General features: G+C 41.4%; 1 long non-coding RNA gene across 1 annotated transcript in view; it reads left to right on the forward strand.

The window, feature by feature from the left end:
- The first annotated feature begins 1,318 nt into the window (after window positions 1-1,318).
- The window catches only part of LOC128563837 (uncharacterized), a 49,286-nt gene continuing 27,306 nt past the window's right edge, over window positions 1,319-23,298 (forward strand). The window contains exon 1 of the long non-coding RNA XR_008373906.1: window positions 1,319-1,418. This is a non-coding gene — a long non-coding RNA (uncharacterized LOC128563837). The remainder of the gene's footprint in view (window positions 1,419-23,298) is intronic.

Here is a 23,298-nt window from a genome sequence, read left to right on the forward strand (position 1 = left end):
ATCGATGGGCGCGTCCCTGTAAGCGGACCCTGGACGTGAGGGCAGCGGGGCCGCGGCACCGAGGAGAGCCGTGTTCGTGCTCGCGCCCGCACAAGCCCCGGCAGAGCCCGCCCCGCCTCTCGTAGCCGGCCGCAGAGCCCGGTCCGCGAGCGGCAGCAACGGCTGCCGGAGGGACGATGAGCGGCGCGGCGCGGCGCGGGCGGGCCTGGCCCGGCTCGCGGCGCTCACACTGCTGACCTGCAGCCTGTGGCCGGCGCGGGCGGACATGCCGCGCCCACGGCATTACCGCCGAAGCGAGGCGGCGCTGACCGCGTTTAGAACGCCGGTAAGGAGGCTTGTGCTCCACGGAGCTTCGCCCCCAGCGACCCCTGCACAAACGGCATCAGAAACGGTGCTCTACGTGCCAAGTCACCCGCAGGAGCTTGAACGACCGTGGCAATCTTTAAAATTTATCACTTTGTTTTTCTTTAACATAGGTCTGTGTGTTCTGATACTAATCACAATGTGCTTTCTCAGGGCTAGACCCATTGCACTGCAGGATAAGATAAGGCACGAGCTTGCTAGACTCAATACCGCCTATAAGTCAGGCACTAAGACGTTTAAGTAATAAATACCTTCACAGTAAATACCAATGATTTCAATGTATAAATGTTTTATTAAAAAAAGAATCATTTATAACTAGAATAGACAATGATCCTATACAAATCAAAATAGTACAATCACGCAAAGGCAGGGAAAGCAGGATAAACAGAGAAGTAAGAAATTATGCCAGCCTTCCCTTTATCTTGAGCAGTTAGCAAGAAAATACAAACCTTGTTATCTCTAGAAAGAGGAAGAAGCAAACAACTTCACAACCATGCTGAGACCAGCTCTTTTATAGTGAGTTAAACTTTGTACTGTTTAGTCTGGACATGCTTTTGACTGTTATCAACAAAAGGCAGAGCAATTGAATTGTTGTTGAAAATGTCTGGAACAATCAGAGCTTACCTAAGCATGAGAAACTGCAAACATAAAGGAAAAATCTGTAACTTTCCCACTAACTCAAAATAACTCTTGTGTAACCTATGACGCCCCCTGCCTGCAAAAAGAAGTGTATAAGTACTTGCATACTTTCACAGTAAAGTTGCAGCTGCATACTCCAACCCGTGGTATGTCAGACTGTCATTCCTGCGCCGACCTCTCAACCTTCCTCGTTCCTTCTCCCTGCTCTTCCTCGGACTGAAGCCCACCGACTGGGTGGTCCGTGACACGGACAACGCGAGCCAAGAGTACTATACGGCGCTCATGAACGTGACGGTGCAGGAGCCCGACCTGGTGCCCCTGCTCAACGTTCAGCATTGACCGCCGGCGCTACGTGCTCGACTCGCCAAAGGCCGAAGTGCGCGGTCAGGTGCTGGCACCGCTGCCCCTGCACGGAGGTGAGTTTGGGGCCGGGGAAAGGGCAGCCTGGGATGCGGCGGCGGGCCCAGTGCGGACTGGCCGCGGTGCGCCGCTCGGCACACCCCGGCAGGGTAGGGGTTCTGTGGTGTAGAGCCGGCCTGCTCGTGCCTGGGAATGAGGCTCCAGAGGCGGTATTGGGTTTTCCCCCTTTTAAGAAAGACTTGGAACGTTCTTTTTTCGGTTTAAGTAGCTTGTTTACTGGAGGGCATTGAACTGTGAGTTTGTAGGACAGCTAGACAAAGGAGGTGGTGCAAGAGTGCAAAACTAATTCATGGTGGATGAGATCGCAACCTGTGTTTTGGAATCTGCAGTTTGTTCCTGAAATCAAGGACCTAACCCTGGATTGGCTCTCCAAGTCTGAGATCTTTTTCTGGTGGAAAAAACGTGCCATTTTTCTTAAATGGTCATGGGGCGGTGGGTAGGAGAAAATGGGCATCTTCCCTGTTGCTTTTGGCTCTTATTCTGCCCCGGTGGTTTTGTAATTTGACGCCTGAAATTTTCACATTATGAATAATCTGATGCTAATTGGAACTACTAACGAAGTCTTCGTTCGGTTTACAGTTGACAACCAAGAAGGAAATAGCTAAAATTTTCAAGAATTGTCTTTGAAACCGTTTGCCTTAACGTCTTGTTCCTTTTTTTTTTTTTTTTAATAAAGCGGGGTTCTGTTTAATTATTTGGTGTAAAACATACATATATGTATATATATATTTTTTAAATTGCTGGTCATATTTTTAAGGAAATATTTTCCACGTTGTGTAATATGATTTTGGGGGGTTTTGGCCCACTTGGAACTTTTGGGAAATGTTCACCACCGCATTCTCATCCTGAGAAAGCTGAAAGATTTTTTTTTTCACTGCTGTTCATGTTAGGATGACCTAAACTAGGCAACCTAAATAAGGTAATGGTGTTTGTTTTTATACTCTAAAATATTAACATATCGTGCCCTTCTGAGATCTGTATCTGTGTGCTAAAGTACTAAGCTGTTTCTTCTTTGAAGTAATCGGGCTGGGAAAAAAGAATCACAGAAGACTTTTTGTGTAGCTTGTCTCTAACATAGGCTAGGCTTTTCCAAGTTTTTCACCTTAATGTTCATTTTTCATCTCCACTTTGTTAAAAATGGCAGTCAGGATGCCATCTTGGCCATAGAAACAATTTGTCTTGGGTTCATTCAGTACACATTTGTCTGCCTGCTCTGTGCCAGTCACTGTGGTTGGGATGCATAATGTCTGCAAACTAGGGCAATAACAATGGTAGCCTATTTTCTGGTGGGGGAAACCATGGAGTCACGTGGAAGAGTAGAAAGAGGAAGAGAGGCAAGCAGTTCTGGAGCAAGAGCTGCTGGCCCTGTGCAGTGTTTTGAAATCTCTGGTTTGTCTTTGAGGGAGGCTTGGTTCCCTCAAGCACCACAAATCCATAACCTTAACTTTGGATTGTTGCCTCCAAAGTGTTCCCAATATGCTTAAATTACTTGTTGCTTACCTCCCACCCCAAACAAAAACTCCCATATCTTTGAGAAAGCAAAGCTATTTTAGGTGTTTCAATAGAAGGGAATTGGAAACTAGCTGATGTGAACTGATGTGTGGGTGAAGGCTAGTCTTCATATGGGAAGAGCATTATAGGAGTAAAGGTTCTGAGTCACACCTGTGCTATATGCCTGTGTGACATTGGAAAAAGTAATTGTGCTTAGCCTCAGTTCCTTCATGTAAACTGGAATGACGGAGTACTTACCTCTTCAGGTTTTTGACCGATTTAAATGGTTGCTTAGTTCTGAAAAGAGGAGATATGTTAACCTAAAGAAATCTCTGTTGGTGGAGTTTTAGACACTGCGGCAAAATGAACAAATTTGTACAGTGTGTGGAGATTTGAGTGTGAGATCAGTTCCTCCGAGTTCTTTCTTCCTTTCCTTGATTCTCAAGGGTGGTCATTTTGTACGTTTCCCACCTGGTTCCAAAATAAATTTGCTTCAGGTTTTCTCTTGGTGTTGGTGGTGGTATCTAGCCTACAGGTCAGTGGTTCCCAACTTTCCTAATGCCGCAACCCTTTAATACAGTTCCCACAGGTTGAGAACCGCTGCTATAGTAATCTGAGTCTGGCTTTGTACCAAGGAGTATTCACACATGAGATCTTTCAGTTCAACAAATACTAATTGAATCCTACTGTCAGCACCAATCAAGGAACTACTGAAGAAGGAAGGGTAACAGCAGTGAGAAAACAGCGGTGAGAAAACATAAAAAGTTTTTATAAGTTAGGCTACCTGTAAATTGTTTCTAAGCCTGTGGGTTTATGTGAAATCCAAGGCGTTCTGCTTTTGCAGTAGGAACTTTGAAATGTATTTTAAAAGCAAGAATGATGATAGAAATCTGTAAAATTATTCATGTTTAAAATAATGGTTTGAAATTGTAACAATATTTAGGTATTTCACATTATAGTATCGTTTTAGTGAGTTTCAAAGTTTCTTTTACTTTTGGGAAAAATAGTTCATTCCTATGCTCTTTATGTGCTTATAATTTTGAATTGAGTTTTTGGTATTTATTGAGGATTTATTGTGTGTTGACATCAAGCAAAGTGACGTTCAAATTACACAAACATGAAAGTAATGAGGCAGATTCCTGGCTCAAAAACAGCTATAGTCAATAGTGTGAAATTTATGAAACTTCATCTTGAGGTTAGGTGTTTGGTACAAATGTAAAAACAAAAGAACGTTATAGTTTTCCTACAGCTTTAAAATGATGGCTCATTTTAAATCTTTTTTTTTTTTTTTTTTTTTGAGACAGAGTCTCATGTTGCCCTGGGTAGAGTGCTGTGGTGTCACAGTTCACAGCAACTTCGGACTCTTGGGCTTAAGTGATTCTCTTGCCTCAGCCTCCCAAGTAGGTGGGACTAAAGGTGCCCACCACAGCACTTGGCTATTTTTGTTTTGGTTTCATTGTTGTTTAGCAGGCCTGGGCCAGGTTCGAACCCGCCAACCCCGGTGTATGTGGTGCCACCCTAACCCCTGAGCTATGGACCCAGAGCCTCATTCTAAATCTTGATTTGTGAAATTAGTAAGTTTTCTGTTTTGCAGCAAACTACTACATATGTGAATTACAAAGGTAGGCATGTGTGAATTACTGAATAAGATTTATTTGTCCTATACTTTTAAAGGGGCAAACTGGCAATTTTTTATTAGACTCTTTGATATTTTGGGTTGGGCAGGACTCAATCCTGTAATCCCAGCACTGTGGGGAGCCAAGGGGGGAGGTTCCCTTGAGGTCAGGAGTTCAATACCAGCCTGAGCAAGACGGAGACCCTATCTCTACTAAAAATAGAAAAATTAGGTTGGAAGGCTGAGGCAGGAGGATTGCATGAACACAGGAGTTTGTGAACTGGCTGACTCCACTGCACTCTATCCTGGGGAACAGAGTGAGACTCTGCCTGCCCCCCCCACCTCCCCAAAAAAGTACATTTTGAAAAACGTCACACTTTACATGGTACACTTTATGGAGTACTTCATAAACAAGTGCTATACTTTGAAAATAATATCTGTGTGCTTAATGAAATGCTCTGGTGAGTGGAGATGCATTTTTGAGGGGGCTTACAATTTTTGTATTTTTTTTTTAACCAAACAACAGAAATTTATTCTCTCTTAGTTCTAGAAGGTAGGAGTTGGAAATGAAGATGTCAGCAACCTCCAAAGGTTCTAGAAAAGAGTCCTTGTCTCTTGCAGCTTCCGGTAGCCCTAGGCATTCCTTGGCGGTGGCAGCACCAACCCAGTTTCCGCTTCTGTCTTCACATGGCAGTTTTCCTGTGTGTCTGTGTCTCCAATTCTTCTCCTCATCAGGACACCAATATCTGGACTTGGGCCCACCCCAATCCAGTATGATCTCGTCTTTACTTGGTTACATCTCTATGGAGTGCCAGGAACTGGTGGTGAATGAGTTATTAAGCCACAGCAGTCATGTCACTTATAGTCATACCTCCATTACGCACTCACGTCACAGCAGAGACATCGTCACTTGTCAGGGAGCCTCTGGAAAACTGTGCAGTATATCCCTGTGAAGCGTTTCGGTGTTCTTGGACTTGGCACTCAGTTGAACTGCCTTGGGGAGAGCTTGAGCAGGAGTGTGGAGAACTTTGGGCATTGTCTGGGGCCCCAGACTGAGCCACTGAACTGGGCGCAGGAAGTCATTGTGAAAGAACTGCCCCACAATTTTTGTATTTTAACTGATAAAGAATTCATTCTTAGAAACTGAGTTTTGAAAAGAGTCTGTCTTGTGTTTATGCGCAGATTTACAGTTGCTTTTTTACTACTTAAACAGTAAACTTAGAACTAGGAACAAATTTTTGAGACAGAGTCTCACTCTGTTGCCCTGGGTAGGGTACTGTGGTGTCATAGCTCACAACAACCTCAAACTCTTGGGGGTTCAAGTGATACTCTTGCCTCAGCCTCCTGAGTATCTGGGACTACAGGCGCCTGCCACAAAGCCCAGCTAGTGTTAGAGACAGGGTCTCACTCTTGCTCAAGCTGGTCTCCAACTCCTGAGCTCAAGCAATCCACTTGCCTAAGGCCTTCCAGAGTGCTAGAGGAGTGCTAGGATTATACGCGTGAGCCACTGGGCCCGGCCTCTTAGGTACAAAACTTTTAATACCATTGCAGAGCACACTTGCTAGTGTCTGCTGTGGAGCAGATGTTGAAATGTGCTTTTTATGTATATGCACACTAACTTCTTGTTTGGGCACAGAGTAGGGCTTGGGAGAGGAGAAGGCTCTATGTTGATGATTTGATTATGTATGTAGATGTTCTGGTGGAAAGAATTGCTTTGAATAGAAAGGTTCAGGATTGGTTGTTTAGCCTTAGAGAATAATTTGACCCAACGATAAACCTTTTCTGCTAACTTGCTGACTGTAGGAATGCAATAAATTTCAAAAAAAAAAAAAAAATCTTTGTTTTTTTATATTTTTAAAAAGTGATCCTATTAGATGAACCTGTAATTGGTTTTAGAACTTCTCATAAGCAGTGCAGAAGATTGATGCGAAATAGGAATTTGGATAAAAAGGGTTATGTTAGAATTCATAATGGCAAAAGCAAGGGCTTTCAGACATAGAGATTTGAAAATATTCAGAGAAAAAGTGTATATATGATCCTGGGAGCAAGAATGCTGAACCTTCAGAAGGAGAATTCAGAAAGAGCTGGAGGCTCTCAAAACCAAATTTTGACGTAAGTTAAATAACCAGGAAAGAAGAAAGAGGAGATATATACAATAAATTATATTGAACTTACAGCTTTGAAGATGTGTTACATAGTGTGTTTTTCCTTCATTCGTGGATGATTTCCATTAACACGTAAATATTAGAATGTTTGTAAAAAGCCACTCAATCTCCCACCAAATCCTTCTCTTGCTGTCACCCCATTTCTCTGTTAAGAGAAACAGAGGCTTCTCAGAAATGTTATCTATACCCCCATTTTTTTTTTTTTGGCAGTTTTTGGCTGGGGCTGGGTTTGAACCCGCCACTTCCGGCATATGGGGCCGGCGCCCTACTCCTTTGAGCCACAGGCGCCGCCCTATACCCCAATTTTTCTTCCTGCTGTTCTTTGTACTGTGAAGATCTTTGATTGTCATGCGGGTGATTTTGGTAAAGATGTGGTATATTTAACTGATATAGTTGATGACAGGGTCAGGATTCCAAAGATCTCAACGTGTGGAATGATGGACTAGAGCTAACAAAAGAAGTTCATGGGAAGAAATATATAGTACTGAATTTGGTTTTTTTAAAAAAAAAAATCACCCGCCTTGAGGGAGATGAGGCTTAGCTATGATGTCACTAGCTAAGCAAAGCTTATGTATGAGCTGTTTCTGACTTTGCCGTGTCTAGTCTTGTGCTGCATTTGGGAATCTGGATCGAAGGCAGCACCAGTCCCACTTCATGTAGTCTAAACCGTGCACCTTCAGTTTATGTTTAGCTCTGAATACTAGTTTTAAGAGATGAACAAACCACAGAGAAAGCATCATTTTGATTGTTTAAAAGGAAACTCTTCATTTGAAAGAAGGTTAGACTAAATAGCATCTAAGATTCCTCTACCTAGTAATAAGACAAATCTTAAACAAATCTGCCAAAATATACCATTTAAAGATAGTGGTGACTATGGGGAAAGGGCCAAGGAAGAGGAAGGGAGGGGGGAGGTTTTGGTGGAGGGAAGGTAATGGGTGGGGTCACATCTATGGTGCATCTTAGAATGGGTACAGGTGAAACTTACTAAATTCAGAATACAAATGTTTACATACAGTAACTATGAAAATGCCATGAAGGCTACGTTGAACAGTTTGATGAGAATATTTCAGATTGTATATGAAACCTGCACATTGCACCCCTTGATTGCACTAATGTACACAGCTGTGACTAACAATAAAAATAAATAAATTAAAAACAAATAAATAAAGATAGTGGTGGTCTTTTCAAACCAGTCATATTGGGAGAGTGTGCCTGTGTACATATTTATACACATAATATGCAGCAATGAAAACATTAAACATCGTTAGCATTCGTTTTGTGAGACCTTTTTGATCAATTAAAAGTATCTTCAGCATATTAAATCTATGTCTTTTCTAGATAGATTAGAATTTTGACAATAATCATGAGTTATTCAGTGGCTGTTGTGTTGAGTAAGGTGCCTGCCTAAGCAAGGTAATGAGAGTTTTGTTTAAAACGAGAGAAGCTATAAGAAAAGGAATTTAGAGAAGTTTCTCTTCAAATCCCTTGCCCAGCCTGCGATGGGATCCCTTGTTTTTTTCTTGCTGATGCGTTTGAGTTCTCTGTGGATTCTGGTTATTAAACCTTTGTCAGAGTTATACCCTGCAAATATCTTCTCCCATTCTGAGGGCTGTCTGCTTGCTCTGCTTACTGTGTTCTTAGCTGTGCAGAAGCTTTTTAGTTTGATCAAGTCCCAGTAGTCTATTTTTGAAGCTGCTTCAATTGCCCGGGGGGTTCTCCTCATGAAATACTCACCCAGACCAATTTCTTCAAGGGTTTTCCCTGCATTCTCCTCTAGTATTTTTATAGTTTCATGTCTTAAGTTTAAATCTTTAATCCAATGAGAGTCTACCTTAGTTAATGGTGAAAGGTGTGGGTCCAATTTCAGTCTTCTGCAGGTTGCCAGCCAGTTCAGCCAGCACCATTTGTTAAATAGGGAATCTTTTCCCCACTGAATGTTTTTAATTGGCTTGTCAAAAATCAAATAGCGGTAAGTAGCTGGATTGATCTCTTGGTTCTCTATTCTGTTCCAGATATCTACTTCTCTGTTTTTGTGCCAATACCATGCTGTTTTGATCACTATCGATTTGAAGACAGGCGCAAGGCCTTCAGACATATGAAAAAATGCTCATCATCTTTAATCATCAGAGAAATGCAAATCAAAACTACTTTGAGATATCATCTAACTCCAATGAGACTAGCCTATATCACAAAATCTCAAGACCAGAGATGCTGGCGTGGATGCGGAGAAAAGGGAACACTTCTGCACTGCTGGTGGGAATGCAAATTAATACATTCCTTTTGGAAAGATATATGGAGAACACTCAGAGATCTAAAAATAGATCTGCCATTCAATCCTGTAATTCCTCTGCTGGGCATATACCCAGAAGACCAAAAATCACAACATAACAAAGATATTTGTACCAGAATGTTTATTGCAGCCCAATTCATAATAGCTAAGTCGTGGAAAAAGCGCAAGTGTCCATCGATCCACGAATGGATTAATAAATTGTGGTATATGTATACCATGGAATACTATGCAGCCTTAAAGAAAGATGGAGACTTTACCTCTTTCATGTTTACATGGATGGAGCTGGAACATATTCTTCTTAGTAAAGTATCCCAAGAATGGAAGAAAAAATACCCAATGTACACAGCCCTACTATGAAACTAATTTGGGACTCTCACATGAAAGCTATAACCCAGCTACAACTTAACAATAGGGGGAAGTGGGAAAGGGGGGGGTGGGTAGAGGGAGGGGAATCGGTGGGATCACACCTGTGGTGCATATTATAGGGGTATTTGCGAAACTTGGTAAATGTAGAATGTAAATGTTTTGGCACAGTAACTGAGATAACGCCGGAAAGGCTATGTTAACCACTGTGATAAAAATGTGTCAAATGGTTTATGAAGTGAGTGTATGATGCCCCATAATCATATCATTGTATACAGTTATGATTTAATAAAAAAAATTAAAAAAAAAAGAAAGAAAAGGAATTTATTTTGATGTGCTTCTGAATCCTTTCTTTACGCAATTCACAAAAGAGGAAATCCAGCCATGTCCACATCAGTGGGATGAATGAAGATTCTTCAGGGCTAGTTCTCTAAAGTATAGTAATCTTGATTTATTTACAAAATGAAACTATTGGGTTTTTCGAGACCATTAGCATTTGTGTGTTTTGTCAGTGTTATGTTATTTTTCAATACTAGGCATTCATTATTTTCCATAAACTATAATAGTGTAGTTTCTTTACTCTTGGAGGCAATTTTGAATAAAACAAAAGGAGCCCTTCAGCTTCAACATCAAATGAAATAAATTAAAAAATACTTAATAAGCACCTGCTCCATCCTTGTGTTTTGCAAGTCCCGTGGTGCATGCAGAAGACATGGTATATAATTTCCAATCTGGGAGAGCTTGGATGCCTTGAGATCAGTTTTGTCTGAGCAGTACGACTAGGACATGCTACTGTAAAAGTCGGTGGAAGCTGTGTTCAGCTTACAGTGGATTTAGTTCTGAAGCAGAGGTCTTTAGAACTAAAGGGGACCACAGCTTGTTATTGTAAGTAATTTTCTTGAAACACAGCTAGGCCCACTTGTTTATATGTTGTCTGCAGCTGCTTTTTGCTACGGCCACAACTGAGTGGTTGTAGGAGACGGCAAGTCTAAAAGATTTACTCTTTGGCCCTTTAAGAAAAGTTTGATTATCTCAGTTTTAAATGTTCACTATACTTTTCCTTTAAAAACTATCTTAGGGAAGATTTGATTCCTAAATTATCCCAAACTGTGAACTTCTGGAAGTTAGATAGAATGTCGTCTTTGTTTTAGCCAAGCACCTAAGACTGTACCTGACACTAGCAAGCCACAGGAATGTGCAATTGCATTTAATCCTGTGGGACTTAGTCTGCTACTGAAACTGATGGCATTGACAAGTGGAGGGGGTGAGGGCAATAATGGACAGAGCATACTATATAGGGCCTCTGTTTTTTGTGCTAAATTGTAAATGATATAGAGACCAAAGGAACAACAGCAAGAAATTTGGCTTTGTCTAGAAAGGTTTCTTAGAAAAAGTGGAATTTTAACTCAAAAACTTGAGTGGAATTTCTGCTTCCGCTCATAAGAGAGTGATGAGCACTGGGTTACATTCCCACTTTAGTTGATGCAAAAACCTAAGTTGTTTATAAAATAGTAGTTTTAGAAATCAGTTAATAAGCAGCACAGGACATTGATCCCTAAGAAAAGGGAAATCAACAAGGGAGTCCTATCAACACTGCAGGTTATTGCCTGAAGTTTCCAGGCTGCAGAGGAGGAAGGAGGAACCCTCCGTAGAGTCTGGTGGTCTTGCAGAGTTGAGGAGGGCATTCAGAGCTTCTGGAGGCTGATGCACTATGCGTGTCCAAGATTAGGATACCGGAGAGCTGGGAGTGGCACAGGAGAGCCACTGTGGGGAGGGGGAAGTCCTGTGAAGGTTTGGTTTAGCATGAATCTGTGAATTTCATGAAGAAACTACCAGAGGCTGGGAAGAAGAATGGCCAGAAGGTGGTCAGTGGAAAAATTTTTAGAGTTCTCACAAGGCTGGAATAGTTCTTACTGTTACTAATCAAAGTAGAAAGACCTTCTGATGCACAGTGCATGGACTGAGGCCAAATTAACCCTGAGACTCTCCTGACAAACCTTCAAAAGAAACCATAAAAATATCTGATTGCACTTAACTGGTCCCAGAACAAAACCCCATAATATTTCAAGGAATATATCAAAATTCAGCTGCCCCCTCCCACCCCCCCCTCCACAAAGCCCCCTGCCCAGCATTCAATCAAAAATTATCAGGCATGGGAAAAAAACAGGAAAATATAACCCGTAACTGGAAAAAGGTCCAGAAATTACATAAATGACAGAATTCCAGATGAGGATGTTAAAACAGCCATTACGAATAACACTATGTTCACAGAGCTAAGCGAAAATGTGAATATGAGGGCAGAAATGGATATAAAAAAGACACATCAAACTTCTCAGCCTTGAGGAAGTGTGGGATTTATACTGATAGAAAAAAGAAGAAAGAATATAATGAGAAGATGATAATTCTTGTTTTGCTCTCAGTTTACATGGATTGGATACGTACTGTGTACCAGGAATGGTGCTAAATATTTCATATGGGTCGCATTTACTCCTCGTAACAGCCTGGCTTGTTACCCTCCCTCTGTGGATAGGCAATTCAGAGCACTCGGGTCTCCCATTTAGTGCCTTTTTTCTTTATAGTACTTAACATGATTGGAAATTAGATATCTACTTTCTTGTTTGTTTTTGAGGGTAGGGATCCTGTCTCTTGTGTATACTCTTGTTTGTATCTTCAGGGATTAATGTGGCACTTGGGACATAATGGGGTGGTGCTGAGTCATTAGTGTTGGGTGAATTAAAGAGAGGGAGGTGACTCAGTGGCTGTGCAACCTTGGGGACTTGGCAGAGCTGGGCCTTCCTGCAGGTCTGACTTTAGTGCCCACATTGTAACCACTTGTTTATACTGCTTCCCAAGTGGGTTAAATAAATGATGATCTAGCCACTCAGTGACTGTTACACAGCCATAAAATGGGATCATTGTGAAAGCTGTGCACGTGCTGCAAAAGTAAAACAAGGTGATTGACCCCATGACTGTGCTGAATTTATTTACAGTGCACAAGGACACAGAGTAATATGCAAAAATGAAAATGATTATGTTATATAGATTAGGTCATGAGAAATATTTCTCTATTTTAAAATAATTATTGTTAATTTTCACTACAAAAGGGGGAAAGTTATGTTCTCTGAAAAGGATAACCATGAACAAGTAAGTCTTTGCAGGTTGACTCTTTTTTCTTTTTAATTCCCTAGCTTTAAGTAAAAAAGAATGATTCCCAAGCATTTTTTAGGATAAGTAGGGAACTGGAAGATAGTAGGGATATATTGAAAAAGGCGTGTTTCTCTAGACCAGGGCTACTTGGTCCAAATAGGAAGCAAGCCAAAACATGGCATGAGTTTGAGCAGTTAGTGAATCCTAGCAAAGAAAATGGGATCCTAGTACAGGACTTGACTTTTTTGTAATATTTATTTGCTTATGATGTTAATGTTTTTACTGGTTTTGTTGGTTTTCCTGTTAGAATGAACCAGGAAAAGTAGTTTAGTTAAAAGTACTAAAGACTTAATTCTAGGTGCAGAGCAGAAACCTTGAGAATATATAAACATAAATAACAAAGGTGGAGGAATGGAAAAGAAAGAAGATTGTGGGTTAAGGAGATTTAAGGGATAGTCTGTAGTTGCAGAAACTAGAAAGGCTTAATTGGCCACAGAGGAAAACAATGAAATGCTAAAATGAGGAGAAAGGGGAGATGGAGAAGAATAATTGAGCAGAATTCTGACTTAGGATATCATGTATCCACAGATAATGTCCAAAGTCAACAAGCCAAGAAATAGTGGCTATAGCCAGTGTAGAACTGTGGGGGCAGGCCACCAGAAGAACTATTAGTAGAAAGTAGTTGCCTATGGGAGTAGGGGCGGGTGGGATTGATGAGGCAGTTGCACTTCATGGTAGACATTGGATGAGTTTACTGTGCATACAGTAAGACTCCCACTCTTTCTCTTCTGCTCACTGCAGGTGAGTCTGCTATATATTTTTTCTCCTTTGAAGAAGCTCCTTACTTTTCCAACATCTGAGCTCTTCTCTGCCTCTACTGACATGCTGTGGAATTTAGGATTCTGCACAAACTCAGGAGATCTCTTCCTATGGAATCAGGAAAGGCTACTGGTGAATTAAGTGATTTTGTTTCATTAACTTATTGCAATAGCTCCTGTGTTGTCTGGCTTGTAGCGTTTCTCTTTCCTCTGGCAACTACCTCCCTCCTTTTTGTGGTATTCTTTGTATTGAACACAGTGTGAATCTGTTCCCTGATCCCCATCAGATAGCTGTGAGTTGCCTTTCTGCCCCCTTCTGCCTTCTCTCTTCTCTTCTTACTTGGTTTATGTAATTGCATGATTCTTACTGATAATCACCCCTTTTCCTTCGGTCCTCTACAAATACTTTGTATTTACAAAAACATTTTATAGAATTCCATCCTGTGTAAACCATGCACCATTTACCTTCCCCATGCCCCCAAACTAAGCAGCTGAATGTTGCTGGAACAAAGTTCTAGAACCCAGCTGCTTGAAGTTTGAGTTTATACACTTTAAGCAAAACGAAATGGGTACTTAACAATGACCAATAATCCAAAAATGTTTTCTTATGAAGAAATAAGACAACCCACAGAGACAATATTTTTTTTCTCTCCACATGCCTCCTGTGATCTCTTTCTGTGCCTTTAATTTTGGCCTTGACCTCTCCTCTAAGCTCTAGATTTATACATTCATTTGCCTACTTGGTATCTTAAATATCTCAAAGACATCTCTAAATCGCATAAGCTCCTACTGCAGCTTTGACTTTTTTTTAACCTTCCAGTCTATACCACTGCTCCCCAGTTTTTCCCACCTTAGGAAGTGTCATTGTTTGTTATTTAAACAAACTTAGTAGTCATCCTTTGCTGCTTTTCCTCACACTCAACGTGTAATCCATCTTCCACAATTTACCTTTAGAATATATCGTATCTTTCGTGCCATTTTCACAGCTGCCATCTTAGTTCAGGCAACTATCATTTCCTACTCTTTCTTGGGCTCTGGCTGCAGCCAGAATGATCTTGAAGGTTCATGTGGGCATTTCACTCCTTGCTGAAACCCCGTTAGTGACTTCCTGTCACCCTGAGAATGGGCATTTTCTGTGCCATCTAAGGTGCTCACTGCTTGGGCTGGCTTCAGGCTCTGTGTCCCCCTCCCTCAAGCCATCTCCCTCTTGCTCACTTGAAACCATTCTGATATTCTTTCAGTTCTTGGACTTCCGAGTTTTCTTTGCAGTGTGTACCCTCTGGCTGGCATCCCACCCATCTCTACCTCCTTTTCCCCTACACAGTGTTACCAGCATTAGTGGAATCTTACAGAAGTTCTTTAGTTATATAAAATGGTCAGTTAAAGAGAGAGAGATAAGGGAGGGGAAATATAGAATCTTAGAATTTAAGGGTTATCAGTGATCAGTTAAGTCTGGCCTCTCACCTGAGGCTTCAACATTCCTATCAGATAATTGTACAGCTTAAGCTTGAACAAATGCAGTGACAGAAAGCTGCCACATTTGTCTCTAGAGAACAGTGTTAGTCTTTTTCATCTGAAAAAGAAATTGGTTCAGGTATTTAATACAGTCATTATTTTCTTTGTTTGACTCAAGTCCTCTAGTGACTAACCTTTGGGCTTTGTATCCCTACTTCTTTTTTTTTTTTTTTTTTGTAGAGACAGAGTTTCACTTTATCGCCCTCGGTAGAGTGCCGTGGCCTCACACAGCTCACAGCAACCTCCAACTCCTGGGCCTAGGCGATTCTCCTGCCTCAGCCTCCCGAGCAGCTGGGACTACAGGCGCCCGCCACAATGCCCGGCTATTTTTTTGTTGCAGTTTGGCCGGGGCGGGGTTTGAACCCGCCACCCTCGGTATATGGGGCCGGCGCCCTGCTCACTGAGCCACAGGCGCCGCCCTGTATCCCTACTTCTTTTGATTATAGTAATCAATTAATATCCCAATTAAAGGATGTCTATGGCCTGAGTATTGGTGTCCCCACCAAATTCGTATGTTGAAACTTAGTCACCAATGAGATAGTATTAAGAGGTGGGGCCTTTAGGAAGGGATTGAGTCATGAGGACAGAGCCATCATTAATGGGATTAGTGCCCTTATACAGAGGTTGGAGGGAGGGCATATATTTACCCTTCCTCTCATATGAGGAAGGCACCATCTGTGAATAATGAAGTGGACCCTCACCATACCCTGAATCAGCACCGGCCTTGATCTCACAGCTTCCAGAACTGTGAGAAATAAACTGATGCTATTTATAAACTACCCAAGCTAAGCTATTTTGTTGTAGCAGCTCCAATGGACTAAAATGGGGTTGAATGGTGTCTTGCAAAAATTCATGAGTACTTAACAACCTCAGAATGTGACTGTATAATGTATACATGATCTATGTGTTTATGATTTAATAAAAAAAAAGAATGACTTTATTTGGAAATAGAATCTTTGAAGATGTAATTAGTTAAGGAAGATGAGATCGTGTAAGTTTCCAGTGGGCCCTAAATCCAATGACTAATGTCCTAATAAGAAGAGAGAAAGATTACAGAGAGAGACAGAGAAGCAGAGAAGGTGGCTGGGGGAAGGAGGAGGTAGACAGAAATGATTACTCTGCCACAACCGGGAAGTAAGTACCAAGGATTGCAATTACCAGAAGCTAGAGGACAGGTTTGGTTTCTTCCCTGAACCAGAAACAACCAGTCTTGCAAACACCTTGGTTTTTGGACTTCTGGCCTCCAGAACTGTGACAGTAAAAAGACTGTTTTAAAATGTTGGAAAATTTTTTTGATTTTTTTTTTTTTCTTTGAGACAGAGCTTCAATCTCTTGTGATAGGCTATAGCAGTGGTTCTCAACCTTCCTAATGCTGCAGTGTATTTTCATTGTTAAAAAGGGGTCGCGACCCACAGGTTGAGAACTGTTGGGCTAGAGTCTTGGTGTTAGCCTAGCTCACAGCAACCTCAAATTCCTGGGCTCAAGCAATCCTTTTGTTTCAGCTTTCCAAGGAGCTGGGACTATAAGCACCTGCCACAACACCCAGCTAATTTTTCTGTTTTTATAGAGATGGGGTCTCTTGCTCAGGCTGGTCTTGAACTCCTGAGCTCAAGGGACCTCCTACTTCAGCCTCCCACAGTGCTAAAGTTGTAGGTGTGAGCCACCCTACCCAGCCTGTTGGAAGATTTTTTATTGCTGCTTAAATTTTGTTACATGACATTGGTCTGTTCAGTTGTTTCTTCCTGATTGAGCTTAGGGAAGTTGTGTGTTTCCAAGAATTTTTCCATTTCCTTAGTGTTTTCAAGTTGATATGCATAGAGACTTTCATAATCAGAGATGATATTTTGTATTTCTGTGGTATCAGTTGTATCTCCTTTTTTCATTTCTGATTGAGTGTATAAGGGTCCTTTTTTGTTTCTGGAACAAGAAGTTTGTCAATTTTGTTTATGTTTTCAAAGAACTAATTTTTTGTTTTATTAATCTTCTGTGTAATTCTTTTGGAATCATTTTCACTGAGTTCTGTTCTAACCTTCCTTTTATCATGCTGGGTTTAGGATTGGTTTACTCTTTCTCTTCTAATTCCTTAAGACAATTCATTAGATTACTGATTGGTGATCTGTCTTTGGACAAAGGCATTGAAGGCTGTGAATTTTTCTCTTAGGACTGCTTTTGCAGCATCTCACAGATGTTGGTTAATTTGTGTCCCCTTTGTCTTTTTGCTTAAAAAAATCTTTTGATTTTCATTTTAATTTTTTTCCTTAACCCTATGATTGTCCAGGAGTAACTTGTTTAATTTCCATGACTTTATGTAGAGTTGAATTGATTTCTAATTTAATCCACTGTGGTCTAAGAAGATATGTGTTTTTTTTTTTTTTTTTAATTTTTTGAGACATGTTTTGTGGCTCAGGATGTGATCAGTCTTAGGGAGGGGGGTGGGGCCTTGGTGTGTGCCACACCTTTTGGGGGCAAGGCACGATTGCAAGAGGGACTTTACCTAACAAATGCAATCAGTGTAACCTGGTTTATTGTACCCTCAGTGAATCTCCAACAATAAAAAAAAAAAAAAAGAATGTACATTCAGTAGTTTGGGGGTAGAATGTTCTGTAAATATTTGTTAGGCCTGTTTGTTTTAGAGTCCTTTAGATATATATATATATATATATATATACATACACATATATATTTTCTGCTTTGAGGTCTGTCCTATCAGTGTAGTGTTGAAGTCCCTGTCTATTACCGTCCTGCAGTTTATCATTTTATTTAGATTAGGTAGGATTTGCTTTATGAATCTGGGAGCACCTGTGTTAAATGCATAGATATTTGGGATTGTTCTAGCTTCTTATGAATTGAATTCATTATTCTATAATGACTATCTTTATCTGTCTTTATTTTTATTGCTTTTAAGTCCATGTTAGTGGATACGAGCATGGCCACAACAGCTTTCATTTGGTTTCTATTTGCATGGAGTATTGTTTCCATCCCTTCACCTTGAGTCTGAATGAGTCCTTGTGGGTAAGATGTGTTTCCTGGAGACAGTAGGTACTTGGCTGGTATTTTTTTTATCCATTTAGGCAATCTTTGTCTCTTAAGTGGGGAGTTCAAGCCATTCACATTTATTGAAAGAATTGATAAGTGGGATGGATTTCTATTCATCCTGTTGTGTATAACTTTATTGCTTTGTTTTAGCTCTTGAGCCATTGTGGTGTCTGGGCTCTAAACTTGAGCATTTGGATGGTTTTACTCTGCTGAGTGTTATTGTGTTCATCAGTTAGAATGCTGATCTGACACTTTCCACAGGTCTGGTCTTGAAAGTTTCCCTCAACATTTGCTATTCTGAGAAAGTTTTCATTTCTATCTCAGATAAGGAACTTAGTTTTGCAGGATACAAAATTCTAGGCTGTCTGTTCTATTTGAGAAGACAGAGAATGGGACTCCAGTCCCCTCTGGCATGTAAAGTCTCAGTTGAGAAGTCTTCAGTTTGTTGGGTGGATTTTCCTTTGTTAGGCCACATGATGCTTTCACCTTACTGTTCATAGGAGTTCTGTTGTGTTAATTTGGCCAGTCCCATGACTGTATGTTATGGTTATGTCTCTTGATGATGAATCCTATTGTGCTTCTAGTGCCTTAGATGTCCAGATTTCTAGCAAGACTTGGAAATTCTCCTCCAGTATTTCTTCAAATAGGTTTTGTGTATTTTCTTTTTGACCCTCAGGGATGTAGGCTTTGTTTGTTTCTCTTATTTTTTTGTTCTTTTTGACTGACTTGTTTAATTCAAAGATGTTGTTTCCTTGCTCTGAGGTTTTTTTCTTCTGCCTAATCTAGCCTGTTCTTAAGTCTTTCCACTGTGTTTTGTATTTCTTCGAATGAATTTTTCATTTCCAGAAGCTCTGCTTGATTTTTTTAAAATAATTGTATTTCTATATTCATTTCTTGCATTGTTTTTGTGGTTTCTTTGTGTTGGGTTTCTGTTTTCTCCTGTACTTCATTGAGCTTCCTTAAAATCCATGTTCAAAATTCTTTACCAGCCATTTAAATATTATTGTTTTGGTTGGTTTCTTTTGATACAGAGCTTTTGTGGGGTTTTTTTTTTTTTTTGTGATGATCTTCCACTCAGTTTTCTGTGTATCTGGCGATCTTCTGTTGATTTCTTCTCATCTGGACCAGCTTTTACTTCTTATTTTTGGATTTTCTTTTTAAGTTTGTTACAATGTTATGGTAGCCACAGGAAACTAATATAAAAGGAAGACCCAAAGTGAATACAGTCTTCCAGGTTTCATTTTGCTAGTGCAAGAGAGAGTGGAACTACTTTTATCCATCTTCCTGGATATATGCCTAAAGTCATATAAGTTATTTTGGTATTCCTAATCACTGACTCATACTGAGCTTGCTGTTGATTAAAGCTTTGGAGTCTTTCGTAGAGGCTGCTCCTAAGCTGTATAATTTTGTCTTTGTTAGATTCAGCCTGTTTGTCCAGCTTTTCAAGATATTTTTTGAATCCCAATGTGTCATCCACAGTCTTTACTTTCTAGCTGCTTGTGTCACTAATAAATGTCATGAACATGCTTTCTGTATCTTTATCCAAATTAGTGGTTCTTAACCTTCTGGGTTTTAAAAATTCCCTTTAAGACTTTTAAAGCTATAGACCTTTCTGCAGAAAAATACATATTAATATTTATGTAGGTGAACACAAAACTTTAATAAGGTTTAGAAGGTTCATTTGCCTCTTAAAGCCCCAAGTGGTCCATGGACCCAAAATTAAGAATCCCTGTGTTAAGTTATTGATTAAAGTACTGAAGAGTGAATGGACAGACCTTTTGTAGTGTGCTATTAAAAACCTAGGATGATAGAAGTTATTCCATTAATCAGCACCCTCGGGAGGTGAGCATTTCACAGTTTTTAAATTCATTTTACTGACTTGACATTTAATATGTATTTCTTTGTCTTATGATCTCATAAAGCGTGTAATCAAACACTTTGGTAGAGAAAACTTGAAGATATTTACTCTGTTCCTGCTTGACTAGGCCAGGAACCAGGGCAAAAAAGGAAATGAATGTTTCATGGCTTAGCCATCGTGTATTAGTTTCCTATTACCACTGTAACAAATGACCACAACTAGGTGGCCTAAAACAACACAGATTTAACTTTTTACAGTTTTGGAGGTCAGAGGTCCTAGTGGGTTTCACTGGGCTATAATCAAGGTGTTGGCAAGACTGCATTGCTTCTGGAGGCTCTAAGGTAGAGTCGATTTCCTTGTCTTTTTCAGCTTGTAGAAGCTGCTTATGTTCCTGGCCTGTGTCCTTCATCTTCACATCTCTCTTTTCAACTTTCTGCTTCTCTCGTCCACATTTAAAAGACCTGTGTGGTAACATTGGGCCCACCCAGATGGTGCAGGAAGAATCTAAAGCAGTGGTTCTCAACCTTCCTAATGCCTGTTAACGCTGCGATCCTTTAATACAGTTCCTCATGTTGTGGTGACCTCCAACCATAAAATTATTTTCATTGCTGCTTCATAACTGTAATTTTGCTACTGTTCTGAATCGTAATGTAAATATTTGATACGCAGGATGTATTTTCATTGTTACAAAGGGGTCTTGACCATAGGTTGAGAACAGCTGGTCTAAAGACAGCTGATTATTCACCTTACTTTCACTGCAACCTTCATTCCCCTTTGGCATTCAATGTAACCTGGTCACAGGTCCTGGGGATCAGGACATGGACATCTTTGTGGGAACTATTCATTTGCCTACCACACCCAGCAAACCTGTGCTAGCACCCTGTGATTATAACTTTCTCTTCACATTGTCTGTTCCTTCAATAATCATTTCTGAAATGTGGTTAAGGATTAGCTGTACCTCAATGGCTTCATTGTTAGCACAGTTCACCTTCATTGTTTGGTAAATATTTGAGTGCTATTTATACAGGTTAGTTTCCTAAACTTCCTTTTCTATGACTCCTCAAAGGTCACTGTCAGTGATACAGTTTCTCGTTTACATGTTGTTGCCTGGATCAGAATTCCTAAGGGACAATTTCTTCAAGTATTCATTTATCAAGTAATTATTAAGTACCTACTGCATGCCCGGCATGACAAGAGGATCTGATCAAGCAGCCATCTGGTATCCTTTATCTGACATCGGAAGAGTGTGCCTCAGGGGAGTGTGGAAGCCGTTAAGGTTATGATAAGACAATTAACGACAATTAAGGTCGTGGGGGGAGGGGAGGAAAAGCAGAGAGAGGGAAGGAGGGAGGGGGGTGGGGCCTTGGTGTGCACCACACCTTCTGGGGGCAAGACATGATTGCAAGAGGGACTTTAACTAACAAATGCAATCAGTGTAACATGGCTTATTGTACCCTCGATGAATCCCCAACAATAAAAAAAAAAAAAAGAAATCCTCTAAACTAAGTGTGTGCCACCTTCAAATTCACGGAACAGAGGTGGTACTAGAGTCTACAGTTCCATAAAGATTATAAGACAGGATCCTTAGCATGACTGATAAAATAACATCATCTCACTTTTATATAGCTTCTTCTTGTTCCCACCTCAGAGATAAATAAATCTTGATAGCTCCACATCAGCAGTGAGGGGACAAGTACTTTCCCAACCCTGTGATAAAGAGTCAAATTTTATCCAGAGTCAAAGAACAAGTAACAGAAGAAAACATAATTAAACCAACTTGATACTATAGGATAGAATTGACCATACTCCTGAAAAAACATCTTGAGAACACTTACCCGGCATCCTCTGTGTGAGGGGACCACTGCAGACACCGCTCGCCTCACCCTCTCCTTGTTGAATGCAGAGGTTGTTATAAAGCCTGGGACTAGAAAAGGGAGAATTGCACTGAATACAGGTTGCCAAAGTACTCAGAGCAGCGTTTCCCAGCCTTGGTTTAATATCGGTCTAAATATCTCCATTTCTAAATTCACAGCACACTATCAAGGGGTGAAATGAGGCTATAACAGTGTCCCCAGAACTTCATCTTCGATAAAGATTTGTGTGTGTGCAGATGGGGAGAGAAGGAACTGCAGGCTTTTGGCGAACAGGAGAAATGGAGCTCCACACGGCTACCTTCAGTTCACATAGATGTGCAACAGCCTCAGACCATGAAGAGTTTCATGTCTGTGTCAGCCATGCGTTGACAGAGCACACTCTCAAAATTATACAGACTATCCACGACAGCTATAGAGAAAAAATCACGAAGACAAATGATAACAATGTGTAACATACATTTATTACTAAGTAAAAGCCAGAAATGAGGAGCAAGGAATATGGAGTATAGATAACAGGAAAAGGGAGTGGAAGGGCGGAGTAAATGAACAGGTTTCCAGGGGGTGTAAGGGAGTGGCAGGGGAGAAATGAAGGTAGCTCAAAGGTGGACACAGTCCCAGGACAGGTCTCCTCGGCCTTGATGTTGTTGTTGGCCTATTCAAATGGTGGCTCCGGCTCCCAGGAGGAGCTGTGGCTGCAGGACCGAGAGGCAGCTATGAGGCCACCAGGAACAGAATTCAGGTCCCCCGCCCAGGGTCTGCCTGGCAGGCCTGCACTCCTGGCACCCAGCAGTCACAATGTCCCAGGGACTGTTGGTGACCAGGAAAAAACGGCCACAGGGTCTTTGCAGCTGGCCACCAGACACAGTCCTGATCAGAGATGCACAAAGGTCCCCCTACCCTCCCTCCGCCAACCTTGTAGGCAGTCACCTACTGTACCACTCCAGTGGCTTCATGCTTTGGAACCAGGACTGAAATGCTTTGTCCAGTTGAAAACCAAAATTACTGGCAGTCACCTGCAACAACTGCAGCTGCTGGAGGATCTTGATGGCCTGGAGCCAGAGAGAAGGATGGATGCTGACTGAGCCGGGGGGAAGATTCTGAAGGGCCCATGTTGGGGAGGGCAAGGGGCCGATCTCTGGGGCCTTTCTCTGGAGTGGTTCCCTTCTCCCCTCCCATCCTCTGAAGGCCCAGTCTGTCCTCAGAGTTGGATATAAACTGCCTTTCTCCAGGAGTTGGTTTTCATTCCCATTCTGCACGTTTCATGGGGTGGACTGCCCCTTCCCTGACGTCAAACCCTCCCAGGAAATCTACGATGTGGAGGATGCAGCCACGGAATGTCCTCCCAGGGCAGTCTCTGACTTCCACATGTTGTGCTTCCCCAGAGAGAGGCCCCCAGTTGCCCACCTTCCCCTTTGTGTTATGTTGAGCACATTTCCATGCAAGGCACAGCCAGTGCCCGGGAGAGAAACCCCCTACCCATGACTCCCTCCTCCTTGGGCTCCCTTGCTGCGTGTCATCCAGGGTCACCGGCCAGGGGACCTGCACAGAAAAGCACTTGCACCCACATCACGATGTGGGTTGTGATGTAAGGGGTGGGGGGAGCTGAAGCTGGGCCTTCTGTCCCAGCACTCCCTCGTGACAAGTAGGAACACACAAACTCTCCTTGCACACAGAGTGGAGCCACATGGGAGCTGCCTGAGTGTG

This window comes from Nycticebus coucang, chromosome 13, assembly GCF_027406575.1.
Source record: "Nycticebus coucang isolate mNycCou1 chromosome 13, mNycCou1.pri, whole genome shotgun sequence".
NCBI classification, from domain to species: Eukaryota; Metazoa; Chordata; class Mammalia; order Primates; family Lorisidae; genus Nycticebus; species Nycticebus coucang.